Source organism: Pinus tabuliformis, chromosome 1_2 (genome assembly GCF_031772625.1).
Source record: "Pinus tabuliformis cultivar Carrire ecotype Pingquan chromosome 1_2, CPIR1, whole genome shotgun sequence".
Classification (NCBI taxonomy): domain Eukaryota; kingdom Viridiplantae; phylum Streptophyta; class Pinopsida; order Pinales; family Pinaceae; genus Pinus; species Pinus tabuliformis.
In genome coordinates this window covers 955,828,542-955,838,381 of record NC_142298.1, presented here as the reverse complement: position 1 = coordinate 955,838,381, position 9,840 = coordinate 955,828,542, and positions in this window count along the sequence as shown.

The window sequence follows — 9,840 nt, the reverse complement described above, 5'->3', positions numbered from 1 at the left end:
ACAGGTCTGGTAGGCTATTTCTCGGGCCATAAGTTTGTCAGGAACATACAAAGGAAGCACATGAGGTGAGGTAATGCTCCCAAAAATCCTAATTTAGGTAAATGACTCCTCGCCAAACCACCTTCCCACAAGGAGAATGTCAATTTCAGCTTCTGGGGAGAATCTTGGGGCGTCTTTGTTATACAACATTTTATGAATGGGAAGCATTACTCCATGAAAAATCGTATAGAAATGTGGGATGAAATTGGATTCCCACAGCTCTTTGTGGTAGACTTGGATAGGTAAGGGGTTCTGTACAGTCCATTTCCACCCCATAATGGGAAAATCAGATAAGAAACAAACGGCATCCATGACATAGGCAGCTAGAAAGAAGGAAGGATAAAACCTCTGGGCAAGACTTCTTTTAGTTCGATAATTTAGAATAGCAGACGCTAAATTATCAGAGAAAATTTGGGCCCAATCCATTATGGTGGCATTGGTGGCCGCATCCAATAAAGGTAACCACTCAAACGAAAACTTATTGATATCAGGCTTTTTGAATAGCCTACACAGCATTGTAGTAGCAAAGCAATAGGGAGAAGCAAGGGAGCCAGTAGCATACATACCATTCTTATCTTTCTTTAATGGCTCCTCCTTCGCAGACCAGCCTTTTGTGGTGTCTACCAAATCCTCATTCTCCTTAGTGAATTTCTCCACGAACAGTTTGTTATAGCTAGCCTGGGGCTCTGGCAAGTGGTACATGCGCCTTAAATTATGTGGGGTAAATGACCCCATGACTTCTTGGTTCCGCGTCTTGAATTGCTTGTCAGATATCTCGGTGTCGTCTATAACCCATTTTACCATATCTGTGTAAGGGAGTATCTTAGGCCTTGCTGTGACACGGTGTAGAAACGAGCATGCAAGCTTTGTTAATGATGCTTCATATGATCCTTGTCCATCTGCCATAGCTGTAACCTCCATTATTCTCGGGTTTTCTTCTTCTAATAGTTGATACATGCCTTCCCAAGTAGATATCCCTGCTTCCCTGGTACAAGTGGTGTCTGTGAATATTGGAGTCATCTCTGATTTTTCAGATACTGGAGCTTTTCCTTTCTTTCCCATTACATTCTGTGTACTACTCTGTGTGTTGTTCTGTGCAGCACTCCTGCAAGTTCACAAGTAGAGAACGAAGACACAATAAGGAATATAATAAATAATGATCGAAAATAAGGTGACGGGAAAGCTTTTAATTTTAAAATCATATCAAAGATATCATCTTACGTGAAATAATGCTTTAAACCATATCTGATTTGATTTTAATAAATATCATGAATGGGCCGTTACACAAACATTAATGCTCATAACTCTTGCATTGAACGACGGAAAATAATCATTGAACTCTGAGCCCTTAGATTTGCGATAAAGAGATTTTGGGATTTGCTTCGCAATATCCCAGATCGCGATATCGAAAAACCTTTTATTTTTTTAACAATCATTCGTTTCATCGTGCGGCTGCGAGATTCTATTTGCGAGAGCTTTATTGCATTTCGCAATATCTGGGTGTTTTGTATTAAGTGGTGCTGTGATTAATGGAATCTGTGATATGCGGTAAGTTTATAAGACTTGCGATCTCGTAGTCTCGCATTCTCGCTTTTCAAAGAGTTTCTTAATAAAGAATGCCTGCCGTTACCCTTTTGCAATGCGATGCTTATCCTTAAAAGATTAGGTGTTAAAGCTTTTTTGCTTAGTACTCAAGATTTTCCACTTACAAGGGTTTTCCTAGCTTTGTGATTATATTGCGCTTTTTCATAAGGAAGCTTAACAATTATAACATTTTTTATGTGCATGAAGCATGAAAAGGTAGGAATTCATATTTTTTTGGAAATTTGGCCTTGATATCATGTTTTATTGAAAACAAAAATCTAATCTTAAGTGCCAAGTTTTGATTTTTAGAAGGGTCCCCATTTATTAATGTTATTGCTAACACTAATAAAAAGGGGGGTTATTGATGGTCACAACAATTGGCGATTCACTTTGAAAGAACCAGTTATCTCTGATAGTTTTTTTGAATTTTCTAAAACTTCTAAAATAAAAATGGTTTTTGAAAATCAAACTTTATTGTAGAAATATAAGGTACAAAGCGCTATTTACTAACAACAACATTCTGTTCCATCTATCCTAATTCTGATCCTCTTCTTCCTAAAGCTAGTCATTGTACTTACATCAGTCATTACTTGGTTTATAAAGATAAAAATAAAGACATCTTTGTAGATCAGTTTTAGGTGTACTCATTTGTCATAGGTGGAGCCTCTGCTACCAGCAGGCGTTTATAGCCTCGACAGGGTTACCTATTACCCAACAGTGATCCAGTATCCCACTTAAGAAGTATGCAATCCTCAAAGATAAATCCTCATTCACACTTATTGATTTTTCTTTCTTTTAATTCTTAAAGAACAATGTCTTGGTTTGGTGGCCAATTTTGACAGTGCCATTCACTTGATTTATAACTAACTGAACAAGTTGGCTCGTGATGAGACCCCTTGTCTTTTGATTGAAACAATCTCAAGTCATTACCCTGTTTTGGTATGCAGTTTGGCAATGTCAGTTAGTTATAATCTGTATGATCATGATAAGCCGGCTCTTGATGAGACCTCTTATTCTTTAAGTTTATAGTGCATAATTGGATTATTCTTTGAAACTTGCAATTCCCTAAAGTGGGGAGGAAGTCATTGGCTCCTTAAGAGTTCTTCTGGACGACAATTGTAGAGTTTTAGAAGTAGCTTTTCTATAGAGAATCTTTGTCTTATTATTGATGCTTTTCATGACTGATATAATGCAAATTCCTACTAAAGGTTGTTTTTAATCAGAACTTGTAAAGTTGAAACAAAAGACAAGTAAAATCTTCAGAATTATATAGCACTTGACCGTATTTTTCAAAAATAAAGATTAATTTTCCTAACCATTTCCATTTATACAAGCGAAAAACAAAATTGAAAAGAGACACTAATCTTTTTTGTGGAAACCAAAAGGTAAACATTTTCAACTTGTTTTATTATCAAAAAGAAAAATAAACTAAAAATAATAATTTACAAAAATAGAAGAGGTCATCTTCTATGGAAAGTATTTCTTAAGGATCTGTCCATTAACAGGTAAAGACTCTCTTTTCCCTACTAAGTCTTGTAACATAAAAGTCGATGGACCTATGATTTCAACAATTTGGAATGTTCCAAGCCACATCCGTTGGAACTTAGTATGTTTTCCTTTCTCTTCGTGGGCTTTATCCCATTTCAATACTAAATCTCCAATTTGAAAATCTTTTCTGGATACCATGTTTGAATCAAAAGAAGCTTTTACTAATGATTGATGATGTGCATGGGTAATTTTGGCATGTTCTTGTTCCTCTTCTAGCTTAAGGATCTGTATTTGTCTTAGTTGAAAGAATAAAGAAGGAGTTTCTTCAATGAACTGAACTAAAGCTAAAGAAGGAATAGCCAAATGTGTTCGAAGAACTACTTCTTTCCCATAAACTAAATTAAAGGGAGAAGTGCCAATAGAATCTTTTTGAGTTATTCGATCTGCCCAAAGAGCATACATCAAGGATTTGTGCCAATTCCTATGACTCTGATCAATAGTCTGTTTAATGATTCTAATCAAATTTTTGTTTGTTGACTCGGCCAATCCATTCCCTTGGGGGTAGTAATTGGAAGAATACTTAATTTTAAAACCTCTTTTAAGTGCAAATTCAGTCATGGCATTACCAAAAAAATATGATGCATAATCGAACATTAAAGCAAAAGGTAAGCCAAACCTGGTAATTATGAACTGACTATGAAATCGATGATATTTTCAGAGTTGGCTGTCTTGAGAGGAACTGCTTCTACCCATTTATTAAAGTAATCGGTAGCTGTAAGGATGTACTTATGCTGTTTAGAAAAGTGAGGAACGATCTCACCTATTATATCTAATCCTCATTGCTCAAATGGTTGATCGATATTAACTGGTTGTAATGGCAATGATGGTTTCCTCTTTCTTCCGACAGAAGTTTGAAAATTTTGAAATCTTCATACATAGCTATGTGCATCCTTAAATAATGTTGGCCAGTAGTAGCCTGCACACAAGATTTTGTGTGTTGTTGCATCTCCTGCGTAATGTCCACCTGCTGGTCCATCATGAAGTTCCTGCAACACTTTTTCAGCTTCAGATTTCTCAAGGCATCTAAGAAGAATTGAATCATAATTCATCCTAAAGAGTACATCATTTATGATTTGATATTGCTTAGCTTTTAATCTAAGGGCTCTCTTCTTTGTATGATTCAAATGTGAAGGAGCATAGCCATTTTTTAGGTAAAACATGATATCAGCATATCTTGATTCAATATCGTTTAGGCTTACCTCATACATTTGTACCTCATGATCAAGGGATGGTATTTCTGATATATGCGATGCTCCAGCCAACATCCTGCAAAAACCTTGACCTTTTACAATATTTGCTGGCTTGATTTCAACGTCATATTCTTGTAGGGTCGTGACCCAATTCGCTCTCTTTTCACCCACGTCTTTATGTACCAAAAGGTTTCTTACCGCTGGAAATGGCACTATTATTTTTGTATGGGTTTTGAGAAGAAAGGGTCTAAAGTGCTTGATTGCTTTGAAAACAACATAAGCTTGTTTTTCAATGTCGGAGTAATTTAATTCGGGCCCTTGCAAATTTGAACTGAAAAAGGTAATTGGGGCTTTTGCTTTGTCTTGATTGTCTTGCGTGAGTATTGCAGCATATGATTTTTCAGAGGCAAATGTATACAAAATGAATGGATCATAAAAGTTTGGAGTTGCTAGAGATGGGGCATTTATAATTGCTTGTTTAATTAGGTTGAACACTTCATGCTCTGCCTAACCCCATTTGAAGAGGAAGTTTTTCTTTATCATTGCTTGGAGAGGTGACACAATTCTTGAAAAGTCGAGGAAAAAACTTTTAACGAAATTGATTTGACCAAGGAAGGATTGCATTGCTATTTTGTTATGGGGTAAGGTTATCTTGGAAATCTCTTTAATCCTATCTGGATTGATATGGATTCCAGATTTAGACACTATGAATCCGAGGAGTTTTCCTTCACTTAATGCAAAAAAAGACTTGTTTGGATTAAGTGAGATCCCATACTTTTGACAATGTTGAAAGATCTGCTTTAAATATCTGAGGTGATTGCTACATTTTTTAGAATACACTGTTATGTCATCTAAGTAAATCACCACTGACTTATTCACTAGTCCTTTAAATGCAATATCCATGGCCCTTTGAAATGTGGTGCCAACATTAATTAGTCCAAATGGCATCTTTTGATATGCATGTGTGCCCCATTTGGTTCTGAATGTTGTCTTCAAATTATCATCTAGATGGACTAAAATCTGGTTATGTCCTAAAAATCCATCTATAAAGGACATCAATTCAGACCCTGCAACTGATTGTAATATCTGTTCCATAGGTGGTAATGGAAAATTGTCCTTTTGATAGGCTTTATTGAGATTTCGAAAGTCAATACAAATCTGAATGTCTTCGTTTTTCTTTCTTACTGGTACCAGGTTGGAAACCCATTTAGAATGTCAAACAGGAAAAATAATTTTGGCTTTCAATAATTTATTTAGCTTAGAATTAATCTGGCTTTCCAGATTAGGATGAATTTTCCTCAGCTTCTGCTAGACTAGTTTCTCGTCAGAGATCATCGAAATTGTATGCTGTATGATTGAAGTATCATAAGTTTTGAGCTCATCATAGTTCCAGGCAAAGACATTTTAAACCTGCTTCAAATTCGAATGAAGGCTGACTTTTCCTCTGGAGTAAGACCAAGACCTAAGTTGATATTATGTGGCTTTATGTCAGTCCCTAGATTCACTAATTCATATCTCAGAGTTGAACTCTGAAGTTTTGAATTAGTGGACCTTTTGAATCTATCTTTTAAATCATATAGGTCTTCTAATTTGACTACAGATTTAGGTATAGCATTATTGGTGCTTTCTTGTTGTAGCTGCTTGTCGTGTTGGTCCTCATCAATTATTTGATTATTGTAAGAGCCTTCTGAAGTCAAAAAACTTACAATATCAGGGTCATCGTTAAAAACTCTCCAGTTGGTAACATTATCGGGGATGGAGGGTCTAAAGATCAATTCGATTGAGAATCTGTCTGGACTATAGTCTTCTGAGGGAATGAGCTTGGAAGCTACATTAGCCAGAAGGTCAGCACTAGCATTTTGGAGTCTGGGAATGGATGAAATATTAAATGCTATAAAGTGTGCAGTCAGGTCTTGTACTAATGATTGATAATGCTTTAAATGACCTGATAGACAATGTATAGTATTTCGTACCTGCTTAATAACAATCTCAGAATCCCCAAAGACTTGTAGATATTTGATGTCAAGTCTGATTGCCTTGTATAACCCTTGAACTAGAGCTTCATATTCTGTAGTATTATTTGTGCAATCGAACTCGAGTCTACAAGTTAGCATAGTCTTCTCTCCTTCTGGACTAATTAATATACAACCTGCTCCTACTCCATCATTAGACTTAGAACCATCGAAAAATAATTTCCAAAACAAATATTTATTTACAGGCCTATCTACAAAACTAATGCATTTAGAAGTATTTGTTTGAGAAAAATTTTCTACCTGAGATAAAACTGAATTTTCTAAAAAATGTGAAGTATGAGCATTGAAATTCCCTAAGAACAAGTCAACAAAACAATTTCCAATTATATTGTTGTTGTACGCTATAGGTTCATTTTCTCCTTCTAACTCTGTCACTATGTACTTTTGGTGTCTTTCCCACTCAACCTTTATCTGATTCGGTTTACCGTTGTAAGGGAGCCACATGTGTGACCAGTCGATCACGAAGTAAATGTGAAGCTTTTCTAACCAATCCCTGCTTAGAATTAATCCATAAAACTTGGGAATATCTACAACAAGAATATCAATGACTTGACATACCTTTGGGTTTGATGAAAGCCTTATGGTCACTTGATTTAGTTCGCCAATGACTTCAACTTGAGACCGGTCCAGCTGCACTATGCGTACTGCAGACTTTTGAGGTTGGACGTTTAACTTTGTACAAACTGTCTTAGGAAAAATGTTAGATGAAGCACCAGAGTCAACCAAACAGTTATGCAAATTTTTATTGAAAACTTCGAAGGTAAGGAGGAATGGAGGAGTATGGGATTTTGACCTACCTCCAATTAAAGCAATGTCATTTGGATCAACTTTATTTGACATACCAGTTGGAGGTCTCCCCATTTCATGAGTAGCTTGTGAGATTACAGCAGCAGGAAGAGGTGCAACAGGTACTGCATGCAACTCTTTCAAAAGTAATTTCTGTTGATGTTTTAATTTACTCAGCTCATGAAAAGTAATATTGGCCCTAGTCTTCTTCATGTCTTCAACAATATTATACTCCATTTCGTCAGAAATGATAAGTGTTTTAGATGGAGCTGTTGAATCAGATTGCACTGGGTTCGTTTGAGTCACTTTAGGTGATGATTTATTACCTGGGACTTTATCTTTGGAAGCTGAGCTTGAGTTTTTCTGTTTAGAACTAGATTGTGGAGGATCGAGTTGATTTCTACTTCTGGTAGTGACTAGTAATGCATCTTGATCTTCTTCATCTGGAAGAATGAAGTCCCACATTCCTTGTAGTTCAATAACCTCATCAACATTAGTATGTTCCTCATTCAAAGCTTCCTCTTCTTCTCCTTCCGATTCTCCATTTGTTATAGCATTGGGAGGCTTTGGATCGGTTGAAGGATTCCTTCTGAAAGTCTTATAAGGCTTCTTAGAAGAGGTCTCTGCCACTTGTTTTTTAATATCAACCATTTCGTTAGACATGGTTTTTAAAACTTTCTGTAACCCTTCCAATTCAAATGGGTCCTTTGATTGTTTTTTCTTAGGGTCATCCTTAAAATCAACTTTTTAAGATTTTCTTTCATCAATAGCATTTTTCTTTTCAAAAGCTAAGATACGTTTTTCCACCGCTATTGCTTCTTTCATATTTTTGGCCAATGTTGGCTTAGCGGCCCTATCTACAAAGATTGCTATGTTTGAAGGTAAGGCAGATATGTACCATTCACTTCGAACTTCTTCACTAGGCTTGGATGCGGTAGGGATCTTATTTAAGAGTTTATTAAATCACGAGTTGAAATCTTTGAGGGGTTCTCTTGATTCAGTTTTAAGATCTGGGAGGTCATTGATCAATGTCATTGTTGACCTATCATCACTGAACTTTTTCAAGAACTTCTCTTGGAAAATATTCCAACTAGTAATGGATCCTGAAGGTAATGAAAAATACCAGGACCCAACCGCTCCTTGTAAGGTATACGGGAAAAGCCTAACAACAGCGTCTTCTTCAGTAACTCCATTTAAGTTTATGGACAACATAAAGTTGTTTATGTGTTCTTCTGCTAGTATGCCTGCATCTGGGTTAAACTTTGGTAGCCACTTTTCAGGATGAGCTGGCAATTGACTCAAGGGCGCAGGCATTGCGACTACCCCTAGATTGGCCCATGGCCTTGGTGGAGGATTTCCTGCCATCGTTGAGATACTAACAGAGGAAAGTGCAGATGAAGTAAGTGGTTGGGAAGATGATACTGCAGTCCAATACCTTGTTGAACAACGATATGGAGTTGGGGGGTGGATGGTTGACTTTGCAATGGATTAGATGAAATGGATGATGATGATGAAAGAGTCTCAATATCAAACCCTTCTGGTGTCTTCCTTGCTCTTTTTCTTTTCGGCAGAGAGAATTCTGTTGGTTCAATACCAAGCTTTTCGCTTTGTAATCTGGTAAGAGGATTGGAAGGAATGTATTGTGAAGTCACATTGTCTTGAGATAACTCAGACTTCTGCGGTGATATGGAAAATCCTTGAAGTTTATGAATTAAAGACTGAACTTCAAGAGGTTCAAGAGTGGATTTATCTGAGATGTTCAGGTCTTCAGTAGTGGTTGTTGTTTTCTCAACTTCTTGCTTAGAATTTGGAGATTCATAATGTGATGGAGAAGTCGGGGGAGATGTTGAGGGTGATTTACTCTCAGAATGGGTTTTGGATTTAGGTTTGCTCGCCATTCATAGTTTAGGCCCTCCTTCTAGCGCCAAATATGTTGAAGCCCTGAAAATCAGGTCTACAATAAGGGGGATAACCACCCGGTCCGGACCTTGAAAGCAGCTCCTTTTCCGTTTGGAATAGTGGCTCTGACTGGGGGTGATGGAACCAGTTTCCCAATTTGTTTATGATGGTACACTAAGGGGATGATGTTTTTCTCTTTTGAAAGGTTTTATGGGGAGAATGTTTTATTCTAAATCTAATCTAACATGTGCAATTTTATTCTAATGAAGGAAAACATCTAATTTAAACTATCCCAGGAGTAATGCTTTGTTTATGCGATCTAGAATAATTTCCAACAGCAATTGGTAATAAAAATCATTCAATTACTATGAGAAAAGAATACATTAAAGATGATTGTTTCGTATAATAAATTAGCCGAAACAATTATGATAAACACATCGCATAATAATTCATTCATACACTCGACATAAAAGAATAGTTATCACTATACAAAAGTGCAAAAATGATAACTGAACATTTAGGTTTCCATATATAAACAACTAAAAATAATATATCACTTGGCCTATAAGCAAAAAGTATTAAGAGATAAAAGTACCACTGATAATAGGTTCTACTCATGAGCTTCAACGATATAGATTTATCTTCAAATAATTCAACATCTACTAAGAATGCAGAAGTGCATTTCAGTAGTCGACATTAAACTCAGATATAAATCAATCTCGTTCCATTCATTTATCAAAACCTCCTCAGAGGGGACAAAA